This window comes from Cervus elaphus, chromosome 18 (genome assembly GCF_910594005.1).
Source record: "Cervus elaphus chromosome 18, mCerEla1.1, whole genome shotgun sequence".
Lineage (NCBI taxonomy): Eukaryota > Metazoa > Chordata > Mammalia > Artiodactyla > Cervidae > Cervus > Cervus elaphus.
Genome location: NC_057832.1, coordinates 84,491,894 through 84,512,628, shown reverse-complemented (window position 1 = coordinate 84,512,628; position 20,735 = coordinate 84,491,894). Strand labels below are relative to the sequence as shown.

At 41.3% G+C, this 20,735-nt stretch overlaps 1 protein-coding gene across 1 annotated transcript in view; it reads left to right on the top strand.

Annotated features, from left to right (window-relative positions):
• Positions 1-10,949: 10,949 nt before the first annotated feature.
• Positions 10,950-20,735, top strand: part of BLVRA (biliverdin reductase A) — a 47,089-nt gene continuing 37,303 nt past the window's right edge. Inside the window, exon 1 of the mRNA XM_043872573.1 lies at positions 10,950-11,077. The gene's annotated coding sequence lies outside the window, so the exon portion shown is untranslated. The remainder of the gene's footprint in view (positions 11,078-20,735) is intronic.

Below are 20,735 nucleotides of genomic sequence, written 5' to 3'. Positions count from 1 at the left end.
AATTCCTGAATATTCAGGAATTAAGAGGAGAGGCATGGCTTTCCCGGGGCTGAGGAATCCAGGCATTTCCTTTGTTAGTTTCTCATTATGGTGATAAGTACCCTCTTCTCTCTTTAATAGGGATTGCCTTGTGTTTTGTAAATTTGGAATTTTAATCTTTATCTTTGCTGAGAACAACTACCTTGTAGGACAGTATATATGCCCACGCCCTGTTGATTAAAACACCTTTGCTCCATCAGAGCTTTGGTCCCCGTGTCTTTCTTTCTTTTTTTCTCTCTCTATCTCTCTATTTCTGGCTGATTCCCTGGAGCGCGGAAGCCGGCTGTGTAACCCAGGGAATGTTAGCCTCTTTCCTTCTTTCACTCTCTCTTCGTCGACTCCAGACCACCAGGTTCCGGTCCATTAAAGGACCAACAGCCCTGAGAACAACTAGGGCTACATTTTTATAATCAAGGAAAAAGTGGGGAGGGAAGAAAACCACCTTCTTTTTCATTCCTGGGTAGATGTCAAGGCTTACATCATTAGTTCCTCTTTTAACCCTACATGGTCTAAACAGAACTGTCATGGTGCTATTTAAATCATGTATTTATTAGCAAAAGAGTGGTAACATATATTAAAATATGGTAATTCATCTCAGGTTTTGGTGTAATGCCCCTTTTGCTTAGTTTCTTTCCCCTTTCACCTACATTCTTGGCTTGGCCACATATAGGAATGCAGTTTTTCTCAGGGCCCATTATCTTATAGACCTCACAAGGTCAAATGCAGGTCTTGTATCCATTTTTCTGTGGCAGTGACCTAAGTAAGTCTGTTTAGTTTCAAAATGTTCTGTTTGTTGCTTAGCTGCCAGATATTCTGGACATTTTCTGGTTGGTGTCTAGCTGATGGTATTCTCCTGAAGTCTCTGTCTTTCCCTAGTGGGATAGGATCCTTCTTCAGAGGATCCCTCTGTCCCTCTAGGTGGCTTTATTGGACTGGACCCAAAAGGACTGTCTCTTCTGCATGGCTTACACCTGACCATGGGAAACATGAATGCATCCTATAAATGGACCCTCTGTGCATGCTGACCAGTGCCAGCCAAGAGCATGCTGCTGGCTCTGCTTCCCCAGCTGGCTGCAGCCTGTCTTTCCCAGCTGAGAGTAGATGACAGTCCAGAGGGTTCTTTAAGTATACTTACACACTTATCAAGTTCTCCAAGTGGTCTTCTGGAAGCCTGGAGGAATGATGCTGGCTGCAGGTTCCCTCAAATGGGGAGAAGGGGAATTCACAGCACAGCAAGAACCCATCAGAAATTTCATTACCAAACCATCCCTCCCCTTTGATTCCTTCTTATATCCTTGGAGATCTGGTCCTAGAATTTCACATCTAGTGTATCTTGATTTCTTAATCAAAATCTATACAAAATCTGTCACTCATGGAGGGAGGGGGGAAGAGCAAACAGAAGGACAGGGAAATGGAGTTGGGGCCCTAACACAGACCCTTGTTTAATGCTGGCTGAATGGGGGCTTCCTGCCACTTGTGGCCCAAGGCAGCCTGTTACTGTTCCCCACCCCCAACCTCCACAAACTCCTTCAGGTTGGAGAAGGTTACTTTTCATAATAAGGAAGTTCTTACTCATAAAAGGAGTAGAAAATGGACATAAAATCAAACTACACAAGGATTAAGACAAACAACACATTCATGACACATTACTGCAAGAAAGGGCTTTGGCAGTGTCAACTACAAATTGGCACTTGCCATCTACCTCTACAAGGATTAAATCATGTGCTGTTGCAGCTGCTAACCTCCAACACCCCCTGAAGGAGTCCAGAATGGAGAGCAGAAATGAGGCCTCTGTGTTCTGGGAAAACTGGCAGGGCAGGTCCTAATATAGTTAGATATTCGTGGGAGCTGATTTTATGAGCCCAATTCTTATATCTCCTCATATCTAGAAAAGCACTAAAATCCTTCATGTGTAACAATTGTTTCTTGTGACTAGAAGAAGTTTCACAAGATCAGCAGAAATTTTCTACAAAAAAATATGTGCTTGATTGAAAATGTACTCCCCCTTTACCAAAATCACATATACATTGTCCTCCCTGCCCTCTACCTCTTTGGAGCAGTTTCTCAGAGCTATCTGAGGTACTGTCTCCCAGGCGGCAGTCCTCATATTGCCTCAAATAAAATTTGACTTGCAACTCGCACATTTTGCATTTTTTTAGTCGGTAGCAGCCTCATCCTTACACCCTACACTTGAGGACATGTGTGGCCCCTTTCATAGACTTTCCCAAAGTTTCTCTGGGTGAGCTAGTCTGACTCAGCAAGTGAACATCTTGTGGCTTTTGCCTAGCCAGCATCTCTTCTCCTGATAGCAGAACACAGCATTTCCTTATGGGGAACTACCTCTTCTCCATGCAGTTTATTTAAAATTATCTCACATTCAGACCCCAGAGTTTTGGCTTATGATCTAGGCCTTGCCTGTGAAACTACAGCATCCTTCTCATGGCAGTTAATTTTTTTTTTTTTTTTTTTCAAGAAAGGGCATATCATGGTCCAAGAAGCAAGAGTAGGAGTAGGTGAATGGAAGAGACAGATAATAAACAATAAGCAGAGTAAATAAATAAATAATAGAGTATATTAGAAGGTGATAAATGCTATGAGAAGAAATAAGCAAATTGAAGGAATTAGGAGCAGGGAGATGATAATTTAGAGTAAGGTGGTAGGGATAGTTCTCACTGAGATAGAATTTAAGCAAAGATCAGGAAATGGAAATTAGTCGTGCATTCCAGAGAGGGACAACCCAATGTAAAGGCCCTATGGCAGAAGCCTGCCTGCCTTTTCAAAAACTGGCAAGAAGGCCAGAGTAACTGAATTAGCCAAAGAGGGTTGTAGTGTTTGAGGTCACTGAAGTACCAGGAAAAGATCATCTAGGGCCTTGAGGGGTTTGGCTTTTACTCTGAAATAAAGTGGGAAACTACTGGAAGGTTTGGGAAGAGGAGGTAAATAATCTTTGATTTTTTTCAAGGTCACTCTGGCTACTGTGTGAGGATAAACTGCAGGAAGGCCAGGAAGAAGACTTCAATGATTCAGGTGGGAGCTGAAGGAGGTATGGTAAGAAGTAGTCAGACTGTATATGCTAGGAGGGTCCACCCAACAGAATTTCCTGGCCCACAGATGTGGGATGTGAGGGAAAGATAAATCAAAGGTAACATTAAGTTTTTGGCCCGAACAGCTGGAAGGATGGAGTTGGTAAAGTATGGGAAGAGGAAATTTGTGAGGAAAAATCAGGGGCACAGATCTGTGCATGTTAAGATGGAAATGTATTTCAGACATCCAAGGAGAAATATTAAGTGGACCGTGAAAGAGAGGAGTATGGTGCTTAGGAGACAGGGGAATTTAAAGGCAAGACAAAGACTTGTTTTCTCTCTTCTCACTTGGTTAAGCAGGTTTGTCAGGTCAAAGGATAAAGTGTGGGCGGGTTTGATCTCTGGGTCTGGAAGATGCCCTGGAGGAGGGCATGACAACCCACTCCAGTATTCTTGCCTGGATAATCCCATGGACAGAGAAGCCTGGTGGGCTACAGGCCATAGGGTTGCAAAGAGTCGGACACAACACAGGATAAAGTGTGAAAACTCTTTGTTGAGGGAAATGCCAGTCAACCTAACAGGTCACAGTCCTGATTATGGAAAGAACAAGACACATCAAGAATCTGTCTCCCTATCTAGACAACAACTACACTGTCAGAATCTGTCTGAGGTAATTATTTTGGAACTCTGGAGTCTGTTGAAGGCTTTCAACTTCCAGGGGAAGATTTGGACAGCAAATCATGGTTAATTTCAGTCAATTTCAACCGTTAGCACAGTAGCAACTACACATCCTCCATCCCCAGATGCATGGCAGACAGCTGTGTACATGTTCCTGGAACGGCTTATATAGAGCTTGCAGGAGGCAGGAGCCTGTCCTCTGAATATCTGTCTCCGAGCACAGATTACTACTGATGATCACAGAGGTGCAATCAAAGAGGGGGGCAGCCACAGTTGCACCTCCCTTCATTGGTGCAAGTCCTTCCTCCCCAACTGAAATGAACTACAGAGGATTAAAAGGGCTCTTCCTTCCCCACCTCCCCTTCCTCTTTTGCTTTTTCCCCCTTTGGGGGCCAGACATTAAAGACTAGGACATAAAAAACAACTGTATGTAAAGGGGGAATTGGAAAGTGACCACACATACCCAGGAAAAGTTTCACAAAAGACCAGAGAAAACCTTAAACTTACACATCAGGCTGATCCTCATCACACAAGTAACCTACAACAATCAATAAAAACAAAAACAACAGAAATCAGTAAACCCTGGGGAAAGGGAAAGATCTGATTTCCAGCATTACCGCAGTATTAGATTCAAATGATCAGTGTTTTACAGACGCGCACACACACAAAATCACAAGGCCTACAGAGAAAGTATAGCCCATTCAAAGAAAAAAAATTAACAGAAATTGTCCCTGAGAAAGATCTAATGGCAGATATACTAGACAAATCTTTAAAACAACTGTCTGACAGATGCTCAAAGAACTAGAGAGACATGTGGGAAATGTTAAGAAAACAATGTGCGAGCAAAATGGAAACACCAATACATGGAAAGCCTAAGATGAAATAAAAAAGAAATTTTGGAATTGAAAAGTACAGTAACTGAAATGAAAAGTTAACAAGAGGGATTCAAAGGCAGATTTGAGCAGACTGAAGAAACAATCAGTAACTTAATAGGACAATTAAAGTTATCAACTATGAGGAACAGAAAGAAAATAAATGAAAAATGAACACAGCCTAAGGGGTCTACAGGACAATCAAGCAGAACAACATGCGCATATGAGAGACCAAGAAGAACAGAAGGGGGCAAAGAGAATATTTGCAGCAACAGTGACTGAAAAATGCTCAAACGTGGTCAAACACGTGAACATAAACATCCAATAAATTTGACCAACTCCAAATAAGATGAACTCAGATATCCATACCAAGATACATATAATCAAACTTTAAAAAGCCAAAGAAATGATCTTAAAAGAAGCAAAGAGAGGAGAAAATCATCAAATACAAATATACTCAATAATGCATATATATGGAATTTTTAAAAATGGTAACAATAACCCTATATGCAAAACAGAAAAAGAGACACAGATACACAGAACAGACTTTTGGACTCTGTGGGAGAAGGCAAGGGTGGGATGTTCTGAGAGAACAGCATTGAAACAAGTATACTATCAAGGGTGAAACAGATCACCAGCCCAGGTTGGATGCATGAGACAAGTGCTCAGGGCTGGTGCACTGGGAAGACCCAGAGGGATGGGATGGGGAGAGAGGTGGGAGGGGGGATCGGGATGGGGAACACATGTAAATCCATGGCTGATTCATGTCAATGTATGGCAAAACCACTACAATATTGTAAAGTAATTAGCCTTCAACTAATAAAAATAAATGGAAAAAAAAAAAGTATACTCAAAAAGATTATTAGCAAATTTCTCTTCAGAAAACCTGGAGGCCAGAAGTGGGCTGATATATCCAAAGTGCTAAAAGGAAAGCATATCAATATGAATCCTAAATGTGGCAAAACTGTCCTTCAAAGTTGAGGGGAAAATTAAGATAATCCCAGATAAACAAAAATTGAGGCAGTTTGTAACCATTAGATCTGCCCTGCAAGAAATGCTGCAAGGTGAAATGAGGACCCTCAATAGTAACTCAAAACTGTATGGAGAAATAATGGTTTCAGTAAAGGTGCATGGGCAATTATAAAAGCTATATTATTGCAACAATGGTTTGTAACTGCACTTTTTGTTTTCTACATGATTTAGAATAATTATTCGTCTCTGTTTTGAGGCACACAATGTGTAAGATGTAAATGTGCAACATAAACAGCTGAAGGAGGTGGGGAAAGAGCCATAAAGGAACAGAGTTTTTGCAGGTTATTGAAGTGAAGCTAGAGTAAATTAAAATTATTATGTTATAACTTTAGGATGTTAAATATAATCTTCTTTGGTGGCCACAAAGAAAATAGCTGTAGAATATGCACAAAAGGAAATGAGATAGAAATTTAAACATTTTACTATCATCTAAACACATAAGAAGATAGTAATGCAGGAAATGAGAGACAAAAAAGGTATATAGAAAACAATTAGCATGTGACAGAGGAGCTTTGTTATCAGTAATTACTTTAAATGTAAATAGGTTAAACTCTCCAATCAAGACTCATATTGGCAGAATAAATAAAAAACATGATGCAACTCTATGCTGTCTATAAGAGATGCACTTGAGATCCAAAGACACAAACATGTTGAAAGAGAAAGGATGGGAAAAGATAATCCATGAAAACAGTAACCAAAAGAGACAGATATGGCTATAATAATACCAGACAAAATCGACTTTAAATCCAAAAAGTTTATGTGACAAGCACATTCTATATTCATAAAAGATTTAATCAAGAAAGAAGATTTAACAATTATAGACATATACACACTTTAATATAGAACATCAAAATATATGAAGCAAAAACTGACAAAATTGAAAGGAGGAACAGACAGTTCTACAATAATAGTTGAAGACTTCAATGCCCCACTCATAATAATGGCTAAAAAAAAAAAAAAAAAAAAAGAACATAAGAAAGGAAATAGAGGACTTAATAGAGTAAACCAACTGATCTAACAGACATACACAGAGCACTCTACAACAGACTACACCTTCTTCTCAAGTGCATATTGGACATTTTTCAGGATAGATCACATGTTAGGCTGCAAATTAAGTCTCAATAGGTTTGAAAACATAGTATCATACAAAGTATCTTCTCTGACCACAACTGATCTAATTAGAAATCAGTAACAAAAAGAAAACTGGAAAATTCACAAAGTTGTAGAAATGAAACAATATACATACAAACACCCAATGGATCAAAGAAGAAAATATAAGAGAAATTAGCAAATACTCAGAGATAAATAAAAATGAAAACATGGCATACTGTAATTTATGGGACTTATCAAAAGCAGTGCTAAGGGAAAAATTTATAGCTATAAATGCTTACATTAAAAAATAAGAAAGATTTCAAATCAACAACCTAAGGGACTTGAAAAAGCGGAACAAACTCAAAGCTGGAAGAGAGGAGACAATAAAGATTAGAACACAGATAAATGAAAATGAGAATATAAAAACAATAGAGAAAATCAATAACACCAAAAGTTGGTTCTTTGAGATGAGCAAAATTGGCAAACCTTTAGCTACACGGACTAAGAAGACTCAAAGAAGACTAAAATGACTAAAATCAGAAAAGAAAGTAGAGACAACACTACTGACGCTACAGAAACAAAAAGGATTGTAAGAGAATAGCAGAAACAACTGCACAACAGCAAACTGGAGAACCTACATGAAATGACCAATTCTAGACACACAGAATCTACCACGACTAACTCATGAAGAAATGGAAATTTTGAAATATAGCTACAACAGGTAAGGAGATTGAATCAGTAATAAAAACTTTCCACAAATAAAAGTCCTGGACCTCATGGCTTCACAGTGAAGCTATCATTTAAAGAATACTACTAATCCTTCTCAAATTTTCCAGGAAAAAAAAAAAAAAAGAAATGAAGAGGAGGAAATACTCCCTAACTCATTCTATGAGGCCAACATTACCCTGACACCAAAGACAGACAAAGACATCCTAAAAAAGGAAAACTACAGATCAATATCCCTTATAAACATTGATGAGAAAGTCTCACCAAAATACTAGGAAATATAATTCAGCAGCATATTAGAAGGATTATTCACCATAACTAAGGATGGTTCAACATATGAAAATCAATCAATATAATGAGTCATACCAATAGAATGAAGTGGAAAAAACACATGATCGCTCCAGTTGATGCAGAAAAAGCATTTGACAAAATTCAACACCTTTTCATGATAAAAAACACTCAATACACTAGAGTAAAATGAAACTACCTCACCATAGTAAAAGCCATTTATGAAAAATTCAGTGAACATCATAGTCAATGGTGAAAGACTAAAAGCTTTTCCCATAAGACAAGGAACAAGGCAAGAATACCCACTTTTGCCACTTTTATTCGATACAATACTGAAATTCTAGCCAGTGTAATTAAGTAAGAAAAAAAAAAGTCATCCAAATTGGAAAAAAAGAAGTAAAAGTGCATCTGTTCATGGATGATATGATCTAATATATAGAAAACCCCAATTCATCAAGGGAAAAAAACCACTGGAACTAATAAATTTTCATCAAGGTAGCAAGTTATAAAGCCAACACACAAAAATTAGTTGCATTTTTGTACACTGACAATGAACTATCTGAAAAGAAATTACAAAAACAATTCTATATATAACAACATCAAAGAGAATAAAATACTTAGGAATTAACTAAGGAGGTGAAAGACTGGTACAACGAAAATTACAAAACAATGCTGAAAGAAATTAAAGAAGACATAAATAAATCGATTAACATTCCATGTTCATGAAGTAAAAGACAACATTGTCAAAATGTCAATAAAATTCAACTAATCTGTAGATTCAAAGCAATCTGTATGAACATTTCAACAATTTTTTTTTTTGCAGAAATAGAAAAAACCACCCTGAAATTCATGTGGAATTTCAAAGGACCCCAAATTGCCAAAACAGTCCTGAAAAAGAGCTAAAGTGGAGGACTTCACCCCTGATTTCCTGATTTTAAAACTTATCATAAAGCTACACTAATCAAAAAAGTGTGGTGTTAGCATAAACACAGAGACATTGACCAATGGAATAGAATACGGTATCCAAAAATAAACCCCAAATGTGGTCAAATTATTTCTGACAAGGGAGCCAACACCATTCATGGGGGAAAGTACAATCTGTTCAGTAAATGTTGCTGGAAAACTGGATATCCACAATGAAAAAGAATAAAGTTGAACCCCTATCTGACCATATACAAAATTAACTCAAAAATGGATGAAGGACCTAAATCTAGGAGAAAACATTTCATGACATTGGATTTAGCAGTGATTTCTTGGATATGACACCAAAGGCACAGGTAACAAAAGGAAAAATAGACAAATTGGACTTCATTAAATTAAGAAAAATTGCGCATCAAAAGTAAAAAGAGTAAAAAGGCAACCACAGAATGGGAGAAAATATTTGCAAATCATATATCTGATAAAACATTAATACCCAGAATATATGGAGAACTCCTAAAACTCAACAACAAAAACCAAAGAACCTGATTCAAAATGAACAAAATAGATTTTTCTCCAAAGAAGAGATCCAAATGGCCAAAAAGCACATGAAAAGATGTCAAACATCACCAATCATTAGGGAAACGCAAATCAAAACTAAATTGAGATACCATCTCACATCCATTAGGCTAGCTACTACTGAAACAAACAAACAGAATATGAGTGTTTGCAACGACATGGAGAAATTAGGATTTTGTGCACTATTGGTGAAATTGGTGAAAATTGGTGAAAATGTAAAATGGTATAGTCACTATGGAAAACTGGTGTTTCCTCAAGTAATTAAAGATAGAATTACTATATGATTCAGCAATTCCATTTCTGGGCCTATACCCCAAAGAATTGAAAGCAAGGTCTCAAAAGATATTTGTACATCCATGTTCATAGCAGCATTATTTGTAATAACTAACCCAACAAAGCAAGTCGTGTGCATCAGTGGATGAACAGATAAGCAAAATGTGAATATATTATACATTCAATGGAATATTGTTCAGTCTTAAAAAGGAAGCACATTGTGCAATATGTTACAACATGGATGACTCTTGGGTCATTATGCTAAATGAGATAAGCCAGTCAGAAAAAGATAATGTATGATTCCACATATTCGAGATCAGTTCAGTTCAATTCAGTTGCTCAGTCGTGTCCGACTCTTTGCGACCCCATGAATTGCAGCACACCAGGCCTCCCTGTCCATCACCAACTCCCGGAGTCCACCCAAACCCATGTCCATTGAGTCGGTGATGCCATCCAACCATCTCATCCTCTGTCGTCCCCTTCTCCTCTTGCCCTCGGTCTTTCCCAGCATCAGGGTCTTTTCAAACGAGTCAGCTCTTCTCATCAGGTGGCCACAGTATTGGCACCTGTGGCCAAAATATTCAAAAGAATATTTGAAGTATTCAACTTCAAAATCAGTCCTACCAATAAATACCCAGGACTGATCTCCTCTAGGATGGACTGGTTGGATCTCCTTGCAGTCTAAGGAACTGTCAAGAGTCTTCTCCAACACCACAGTTCAAAAGCATCAATTCTTCAGCGCTCAGCTTTCTTTATACGAGATACAGCAGTCAAAATCATAAACACAAGAAAGTAGAATGGTGCTTACCAGGGCTCGGGGGCAAGAAATAACCAAGGAGTCATTGTTTTATGGGTCTAGAGCTTCAGTTTCACAAGATGAAAACAGTTACAGATATGGATAGTGGTGTTTTTGCACAACTAAGTAAATGTATTTGATACCACTGAACTGTATACACTTAAAAATGGTTAAGATGGAAATTTTATGTTACAGGTATTTCAACATACACGCAGAGGAGAAAAAAAAAAAAAGGCCTCCCCTGGTTGTTCCACCAGGGTCGGAGCTACTAACCCAAAAAGGATCCAGAGGGTTCCCGTGGCGGGAGTGGGGCAGAGGAGGGGGCTCCGATGCCCCCCACTAGAGATGGGGCACACGGTGCACAGCCCCAGACACTCTGCGGGCCCGGGGCATGAGCCTAGGGCTCCCCGCTCCCCTGCGGATGCGCGCCCTCGGCCCACTGGCGCCGCCAAGCAAGGCGCAAGGGACAGGGCAGGAGCTGGGCTGAAGACTGCCGCCTGGACAAGTTCACAGCCAGTCCCGCAGCTCGGGTAATCTAGCAGAGTGCTGGGGCTGCGCCCTCGGGGGAGGAGGCGTAGGCGGGACCCCTTCCCCACACACTCCCCACCCCGCCCGGTCTCTCCTCCTCCTTCCTCCGCGGGCCTCTCCCGTCCCTCCGACTCGGCAGCCAATCCCAGCCGCGCTCCTGGGGTTCGTAGGGCGGGTGGTGGCACGGAGCTGGGAGGTGGCTCGGAGAGCTTCAGCTTTGTGCCCAGCGGCAGGTAAGGCGCGCGGGGGGATCGGGATCAAGCTTTTCTGAAACCCTCCAGAAGGAGCTTGAAAACCGAGGCGCGCGGGAGACCCAGCGCCTGACCGGCCACCGGCCCACAGCTCTCGGCGCCGCCCACCTCGCCCCGACCGGCGGGGAACCGGTGCAAGCGAGACTCGGCTGGCGGGCGATCGCTACGGGCTCCTTGGGGAGGGCCCGAGTCAAATAAACAAAGGCCGAGTATTAAGAACATTTCATCCCTATTTCATTTGTAAAATGGTGATGGTTTCGGTTTTTATGTAGAGGTATTCAGCCAGTGTTTCAGGCTATGCGGCGTAGTGGGGCGGCAGGGTGAGCGAGCGGCTCTGCTCGGCATCTCCAGCGGGGGTGAGAACTCGGCCGGCTGGGACTACAGGGACCCGCCGGCCTGGGGTTCTGCTCCTTGGTATGTATCCTCCGCAGGTCACTTAGCCTCTCCTGACTGCGCTTTCCTCTTTGGAAACTCTTAGCACTTCAGACGTCGTTCTGAGGGTTACGTGATTTAAGTGCACGCTAGAAAAACTAAGGCGGAGCTCCCAGCAACAATAAGGTTCTCTCGACACAAATATTTAAAAGTACTGATATCCTGAATCGTCCCACAAAGGAACTAGGGTGGTTTGCAACAAAATCACGTACAGGCGAAGCAAGTCAGCAGAAAATAAATGTAACCCAGATACGGGAGCAAAGATAATGTAAGAGAGAAAGTTAAGTCCAGGGGGAAAAAATAAAGTGTGAACTTGCTGTGAAAATGGAAATGTTCTATATTTAATTAATTTACATTTAAATAGTGTATATCTGTTTGTTAAACAGTATGGAGGTTCCTCAGAAAACTAAAAATTACCAAAGGATCCAGCCATCCCACTCCTGGACCTATACCCCGAGAAAACTATAATTCTAAAAGAAACATGCACCCCGATGTTCATAGCAGCACTATTCACAACAGCCAAACATGGAAACAACATAAATGTCCAGTGACAGATGGATAAATAAGATGAGATACATATAAACAGTGGAGTATTAACTCAGCCACAAAAAAGGAAACACAGATGCAGCTAGAGATTATCATACTAAGTAAGAATGAGAAATACCATATGATATGACTAATATGTGGAATCTAAAATATAGCACAAATGAACCTATCTACAAAACAGAAATAGACTCACAGACATAGAGGACAGACTTGTGGTGGCCAAGGGGGAGAGGGGGAAGGGATAGGGATGGACTGGGAGTTTGGGGTTGGTAGATGCAAAATAGTACATTTAGAATGGATAAACAGCAAGGTCCTAATGTATAGCACAGGGAACTATAGCCAATCTCCTGGATAAGCTGTAACGGAAAAGAATGTTTTAAAAAGAATATTTAATATGTGTGTAACTGAGTCACTTTGCTATATAGCAGAGATTGGCACACTGTAAATCTACTATACTTCAATTAAAAAAAATAGTGTGTGTCTAGCGAAGAGCTGACTCATTGGAAAAGATTCTGATGCTGGGAGGGATTGGGGGCAGGAAGAGAAGGGGACGGCAGAGGATGAGATGGCTGGATGGCGTCACCGACTTGATGGACATGAGTTTGAGTAAACTCTGGGAGTTGGTGATGGACAGGGAGGCCTGGCGTGCAATTCATGGGGTCACAAAGAGTCGGACATGACTGAGCGACTGAACTGAACTGAACTGAACTGAATGGCTACCTTGGGGCTTCCTTGATGGCTCAAGCAGTAAAGAATCTGCCTGCAATGCAGGAGCCTCAGGAGACGCATGTTTGATTCCTGAGTCAGGAAGATCCCCTGGAGAAGGAAATGGCAACCCACTCCAGTATTCTTGCCTGGGGAATCTTGTGGACAGAGGAGCTTGGTGGGCTATAGTCCATAGGGTTGCAGAGAGACACGTCGGAAACAAATTAGCCAGCCTACAGTGGCTACCATATAGGACAGTGCACGTCTATTTTGCTTTTGTGCTGAGTCTCAAATTTGCCTCTAGGGAAGTAACCTTGGTCAGTTGCATAAGTACATGTCATTTGAAAGTAAAGAATACTTCAATCATTCCTCAAATATGAATGACCTTGAAGGAAGTAGAGTCATTCCTTATAACTGGCTGTAAAGACAATTTTCTGGTTTTCATTATTAAAGCACCCTGATATATTGCCATGTGAAAGTCTGTGCACTTGAGGAACTGGGACTGGGAGGGATGGAGTCAGTGAATATGGCATAATAGCTTCTTTTTAGAGTTTTAAATAATTATATAAATGTTAACCTTTTTAACAAAATTTATTTTATTAACTTTTTTGGGCTGCGCTGGGTCTTCGTTGCTTAGTTGCCACGTGGCATGTGAAATCTTGGTTCCCTGACCAGGGATCGAACCTATATCCCATGCATTGAAAGGTGGATTCTTAACCACTGGACCATCAGGGAAGTCCCACAAAATTTAAAATATATACATAACCACAAAGAAATCACTAAAAATTCTACCACTCAGAGACATATTAACAATTAATATTTTGATGTGTATTTTTCCAGACTTTTGCCCCATGTAGTCATTTTATTTTCCTTGGTAGGCCCCAAAGTATCAGCTCCCTTCAAGAAAGGAAAATTCAGCCTAAGGGGAAAGGTCACTTTTACCTTAACTCTTGGACCTCTCAGGCCAGCACCTGGCCCTGTCTGAGAAGGTCACCATCTCACTAATCCTTCCCCCATTCTTTGTTGAGTCAGTCTGAACACAGGTTGGAAAAGAATTTCGATACATAGAGCATTTCAGAAGGGAATGAGTTTATTAAGAACAAAGAGCAGAGATAATGTGGGCAGAGATAATGTGAGCACAGTGGGCCAACCTCCTGACAGACCATGGAAAGCCAACAGTTTTCATGAGTTAATAGCCAATTTTTATAACCTCAAGGCAAAAGAAAATTCCTGCTGAAAGGTTGGCAGTAGGTGATTGGTTGGGGCACTATAGTGTGTTTACAGGAGTGGGCATCTTTGCCTAATTGGGAGTCAGGAAGCTTGTCAGTGATATCAGGGGCTTTGGGCATCAGTTACAAAGGGGCTCAATCAGCTTTGCAGGTGACCTGGGTTCTGGGCTCCACTTCTGAGGCCTTGGTGCAAGACACCTGTGGCCTGGGGCAGGACGCAACATAATTCTGCCAGTGGCCTGGCTTGAGAGCAGTGGGTATAGGCATCAGAGAGCATTTCAGAGAGGAGGAAAGTCACAGCTGTGGGTCATTCTGCAGGAGGAGTAATCAACCTCGGAACTGTTGATATTTGGGGCTGGATAACCATCCTAAAGGAGATAAGTCCTGGGTGTTCATTGGAAGGACTGATGCTGAAGCTGAAACTCCAATACTTTGGCCACCTCATGAGAAGAGTTGACTCATTGGAAAAGACCCTGATGCTGGGAGGGATTGGGGGCAGGAGGAGAAGGGGACGACAGAGGATGAGATGGCTGGATGGCATCACCGACTCGATGGGCATGAGTTTGAGTAAACTCCGGGAGTTGGTGATGGATAGGGAGGCCTGGCATGCTGCGATTCATGGGGTCGCAAAGAGTCAGACACGACTGAGCGACTGAACTGAACTCTTTGTTGTGTGAGGCTGTCCCGTGCATTAGAGTATGGTTAACAGCATACTGGCTCACTCCTTCCTTCTAATTCTAACAATCAGAAATGTTGATTGAGACCATTGGGTTAACAGAAATTGCCATATTATTCATGGTATGCTCTGCTGCTGCTGCTGCTGCTAAGTCGCTTCAGTCCTGTCCGACTCTGTGCGACCCCATAGACAGAAGCCCACCAGGCTCCCCCTTCCCTGGGATTCTCCAGGCAAGAACACCGGGGTGGGTTGCCATTTCCTTCTCCAATGCATGAAAGTGAAAAGTGAAAGGGAAGTCGCTCAGTCGTGTCTGACTCTTCGCGACCCCATGGACTGCAGCCTACCAGGCTCCTCCGTCCATAGGATTTTCCAGGCAAGAGTACTGGAGTGGGTTGCCATTGCCTTCTCCGTGGTATGCTCTAGAGAGGTTCATATTCCAGTTTGCGCTTAGAAGACTAAGATGGAAAGAGAGGCATAGTTTAAGCCAAGGAAGCTGTTTAGTCCTGGCTGTACCATTCATTTACGGTGAGATTTTGGTGGGCAAGTATATTGGTTAGAATGGAAAAAGGAAAAAACCACAAAAACGCAAGACATTTTTGAAGGGCCTCTACAGAAGAGGGGGTAAGGTTTCGCAGAACCAACAAATGACAGTAAGGCACCCAGGTAAGAGGGTTGGTGGCGTGCCATCCCCTCCCTGGTCTGAAGGGGCAGGGAATGGACTGTGGTTCCAGAGCTTGGAGGTGAGAGTGGGGATGGAGCTCCCAAGGAGGGCTCGCCCTCCAGGGCTGCAGCGGGCCTTGGCAGAAGTCAGCCACTGCCGGATTAGCAGCCTGATGGGACAGGACATGTTGGGGATAAGTTCACCAGCCTCTCCTTTTGTCCAAACCCTGTACTGCTCAGCTGCATGACTGGCTACTCAATCGAGAGAGGAGGTGTTGGGGCAAAATACAGTGACTTTTTTTGGAAACCCAGCAGACAGAAAAGATGGTAATCTAGTGTCCCAAGGAACCATCTTACCCCTGAGTTAGAATTCAGGCTTCAAAGGAGGCAGGGGTGTAACTAGTTGTTGCAGGAGTCTTGGTGCGGTCTGGACCAGGGAGGGGAATGTGATAATCGTTTGCTCTTGCAGCTGTCCTTGTAGGTCTGCTGTCAACCTCCAACAGGACCAGTGTGGTCCTCTGTTGTGCAACTTTTTATCTTTATGGAAATGAAAACTGTTAGGCCTTGAAAGAACAAGCCTGGGAGGCAGAGCCTTGAGAATGTGCTGCCTTGCATATTTCAGGCTAGAGGCAACATTGTTTTGCAAAGAGGTAAGATCCAGAGTGACCCAGTTGGGAGTCAGGTTTGTTCTGTGTTACACCTTTCTGCTCCTCTGATCTCCTTCTCTGGCCAGTGTCAAGTGGAAGCTGGAGGGTGAAGCAGGCCAAGAGACGCAACGTAGGGAGGTCAGCCAGTTCTTGAGTGGGGAGGAGGAGGGCAGATGGAGAATCACCAGCAGCAAGTGATTTAAAGTTTTCCTGTCTCTGCAGAATGAAAGTTTGAGGGCTCTAACTTCTTAAGGATTGCAGTGGGAGTAAATGGCGATAGGCAAAAATGTTTTTGAAAAAGAAAACACATACACATGTAGCCACTGCTGCTTTTGACCTCTGGCTGTTTTAAGTGGTAATGTCAAGTCATGTTGTTTTAGCTAAGGCAGGATTTTTTTTTCCAGCTTTATTGAGGTATAATTGACAAAAACATTCTAAGATACTTAAAGTGTGTATAGTATGATGATTTGATATACAGATAACATTATGAAAGTATTCTTTCCATGGAGTAAACTAGTACACGTTTACTGGTTTTGATGAGAACATTTAGGTTCTGCTCTTGGCAAATTTCAATCATACATGACTGCTATCAACTGTAGTTACTATGTTTTACATTAGATCCTCAGACTTTATTCATGTTGTACCTAAAAATTTGTACCTTTTTACCTATCTCTCCCTATTTCCCCTACACTGGGTACCAGTTTTCTAATCTATTTTTCTGTGAGTTATTTCTTTTAGATTCCACATATAAGTGATACCATGCATTAGTTGTCTTTCTCTGCCTGGCTTATTTCACTTAACATAATGCTGTCTGAAGTCACCTATGTTGTCACAAATGACAATATTTTCTTTCCTTTTTAAGGCTGAATAATATTCCATGTAGAGTTGTCCCTCACTATCTGTAGGGCACTGGCTCCAGGAGCACCTATGGATACCAAAATCTTTGGGTCCTCAAGTCCCTTGTATAAAATGGTGCAATACAATGAAGATAGTTTCCTTATCTGTGCATTACACATCCTTAGGTATGCAGGGCTGACTATGTGAATCACATTTTTATTCTTTCATCTGTCTACACTTAGGTTGTTTCTGGGTCTTGGCTATTGTAAATAATGCTGCAGTGAACATGGGAGTACATATATATCTCTTTGAGATAATTATTTGGTTATTTTGTTTCCTTTGGATGTATACCCAGACGTGGGATTGCTGGATCATACAGTGGTTCTATTCTTAATTTCTTGAGGAATCTCCATATTGTTTTCCATAGTGGCTGTACCAGTTTACATTCCCATTAACAGTACACAAACTTTCACTTTTTTATACATCCTAACCAGTATTCATTCTCTCTTTTCTGATGATGGCCAAACTAACTAGTGAGATAATTTCTCTTTTTGATTTCCCTGATGATCAATGATGTTGAATGCTGAAAGCCTTTTGTGTACCTGTTGACCATTTGTATGTCTTTTGAAGGATGCTCATTAAGTTTCTCTGCCCAATTTTAAATTGGCCCATTTGGGGTTTTTTGCCATTGAGTTGTAGGAGTTCCTCATATATTTTGGTTATTGACCCCTTATTAGATAATGTGATTTGCAGATATTCTCCCATTCCATGGCCTCCTTTGCCTTGCAGAAGCTGTTTAGTTTCCTGTAGTCTGACTTGTTTATTTTTGCTTTTGTCGTCTTTGTTTTTAGTGTCAAATCCAAAAAATCATTGCCAAGACCAAAGTTAAGGAGTTTACTTACCCCTTATGTATTCTTCCAGGAGATTTACAGTTTCTGATCTTAGGTGGTTCCAAACAATATTTAGGGTTGCTTTTCTATTTCTGTGAAGTATACCATTGGAGTTTTAATAAGGATTGCATTGAATCTGTAGATCACTTTGGGTAATATGGACATAAATAATTTTAATTCTTTCAATCCATGAGCACAGAATATCTTTTTTCATTTTTTGGTGTCTTTTTCCATTCTTTTCATTAATGTCTTATCGTTTTTTTTCTTTTTTTTTCTGGCCATGCCATGTGACTTGTGGGATCTTAGTTCCCTGACTAGGAATTAAATCCAGGCCGTTGGCAGTGAAAGCACAGAGTCCTAACCATTGGATCGCCAGGGGATTCCCTTGTAGTGTTCATTGTAAAGATCTTTTCTTAAATTGAAATTTAGTTGGTTTACAATATTGTGTTAATTGTGTTCATTTCTGCTATACAGCAAAGTGACTCAATCATGCATACATATACATTCCTTTTTTATACGTTCTTTTCCATTATGGTTTATCACAGGATATTGAATATAATTCCCTGTGCTATACAGTAGGACCTTGTCATTTGACTCCACCTTTCTTACCTGTTTTGATGTGAAATATTTGCTTATTCACCAGATGTGTAGGAGTCCCTGAGCTAGTTTCTGGATCTCTTTGAGAGGGGACTGCTCCCACTGTAACTGTTATCCATAGCAGGAGGGGAGCCAGGAGCCTTCTATGTCGTCATCTTGGTCAACTTTATTGCAGGATTTCTTTAAGCTTTTTAATCCTCCATATTCCAACTCAGTTGTGTTGTTTGGTGTACTAAAACATATCTTTGCTTGTGCCTGAATAGTTTGATATTTTCTATATGTCTTGTACAGAATGATTGTTCTTATAGCTTAACTGTTTACTTTTTTATCATCATAGAAACCACATCATAATACTTCAGAGTTTGAAAGGGGGCTTTAAATTCTCTCATCTGAAATCTGAGAATCTCAGCAATAGGGGACCAAGGTTTTGACCTGGACTTTCTTGGGTATCAGTGCCTAACAGCATGTATGGGCCCCGGAATACCCTGCTCTCAACCCACCTTTAAAATTGAATTACACTCAGATTGTTGCAATTATTTGAGTGAATAAGCTGCTCTTTTAAAAAGGATGGACACACCCTTGTAAGTTTAAATACAGGATACCAGCTGTTCATTCTTAGTAAGAGTGCTTTGACTCCTGATACAACATTTCTTTCCTGTTATATCAAGGTCCGTCTAGCCAAAGCTATGATTTTTCCAGTAGTCATGTATGGATGTGAAAGTTGGACTATAAAGAAAGCTGAACGCCGAAGAATCGATGCTTTTGAACTGTGGTGTTGGAGAAGACTCCTGAGAGTCCCTTGGACTGCAAGGAGATCCAACCAGTCCACCCTAAAGGAAATCAGTCCTGAGTATTTATTGGAAGGATTGATGCTGAAGCTGAAGCTCCAATACTTTGGCCACCTGATGCGAAGAGCTGACTCATTTGAAAAGACCCTGATGCTGGGAAAGATTGAAGGCAGGAAGAGAAGGGGACAACAGAGGATGGGATGGCTGGATGGCATCACCAACTCAATGGACATGAGTTTGAGTAAACGCCGGGAGTTGGCGATAGACAAGGAGGCCTGGCGTGCTGCAGTCCATGGGGTCGCAAAGAGTCAGACTTGACTGAGTGACTGAACTGAACTGAACTGAATATCAAGATCACTCTCGGTGAAAAGGGAGAAGGTTTTGAAATGGCCACTAGGAGTAATAGGAGGGTCATGGAGCAAGTAGGAGGGACTTTGAAAGGGGAAGGACAGTGACAAGTTCAGACAGAGTGCTGAGGAATGCTTTACCTGCTGAGGGACGGGGACTCGGGACAGCTGGGCAGCAGCTTCCCTAGATCTGATAACCTGAGCCTTGTCCTCAATTACTTGTGTCTGTCTGCCCCTAAGTGAACCCACTGAGTCGTGTCTGACTCTTTGCGACCCCATGGACTATACAGTCCATGGAATTCTCCAGGCCAGAATACTGGAGTAGCCTTCCCCTTCTCCAGGGGATCTTCCCAACTCAGGGATCAAACCCAGGTCTCCTGCGTTGCAGGCAGATTCTTTACCAGCTGAGCCACAAGGGAAGCCCTAAGTGAACCCAAGAGAAGCTAATAACCTCCAGGTAACCAAGCCAAACATGAAGAAAGCTAAACCAAAGAAGAAACAAAAAATAGAAGTGAGTTAGAATTTATGGCATGTCGGCACTGAAAGAGTGTGTTAGGGGTCATCTAAGTTCATTTACACTCATCTGCCCCCCTTTTTCAAGGTGCTCAGAGACCATGTGCCCTGGCCTTAGTCACACAACTAGTGGATACCCAAGCCAGGTCTAGAACTGGCCTTTGATTTAAAAAATGTATTTCTTTTGAAATATAGTTGATTTACAATATTTTGCTAATTTCTACTCAATGGCAAAGTAATTTAGTTATACATACATATACATTCTATTTCATATTCTTTTCCTTTATGGTTTATCACAGGATGTTGAATATAGTTCCCTGTGCTATACAGTAGGACCTTGTTGTTTATCCATTATATATAATACCTTGCATCTGCTCATTCCAAACTCCGAATCCATCTCTCCCTGCCCCCTCTCCCTCATGGCAACCATAAATCTGTTCTCTGTGTCTGTGAGTATGTTTCTGTTTAACTGATAAGTTCATATGTTGTGTCATATTTTAGGCTCCACATATAAGTGATGTCGTGTGGTATTTGTCTTTCTCTTTCTGACTTACTTCACTTAGTATGAAGATCTGTAACCCCATTTCCCTGAGGATAGCTTGTCTGCTGCAGGACATCTGAGGAGAGGCTTACCTACCTGAAAATGCTTTAAGCAGGTTATTTATGCCGAAGTGTTGACTTTTTTCCATTAACTTTCTAGTGAGCGACTGCAGCCTAAACTCATTTGTAATTATGCAGTAATTCAAAACTAACTTGAGATTCTTTTCTTGTTT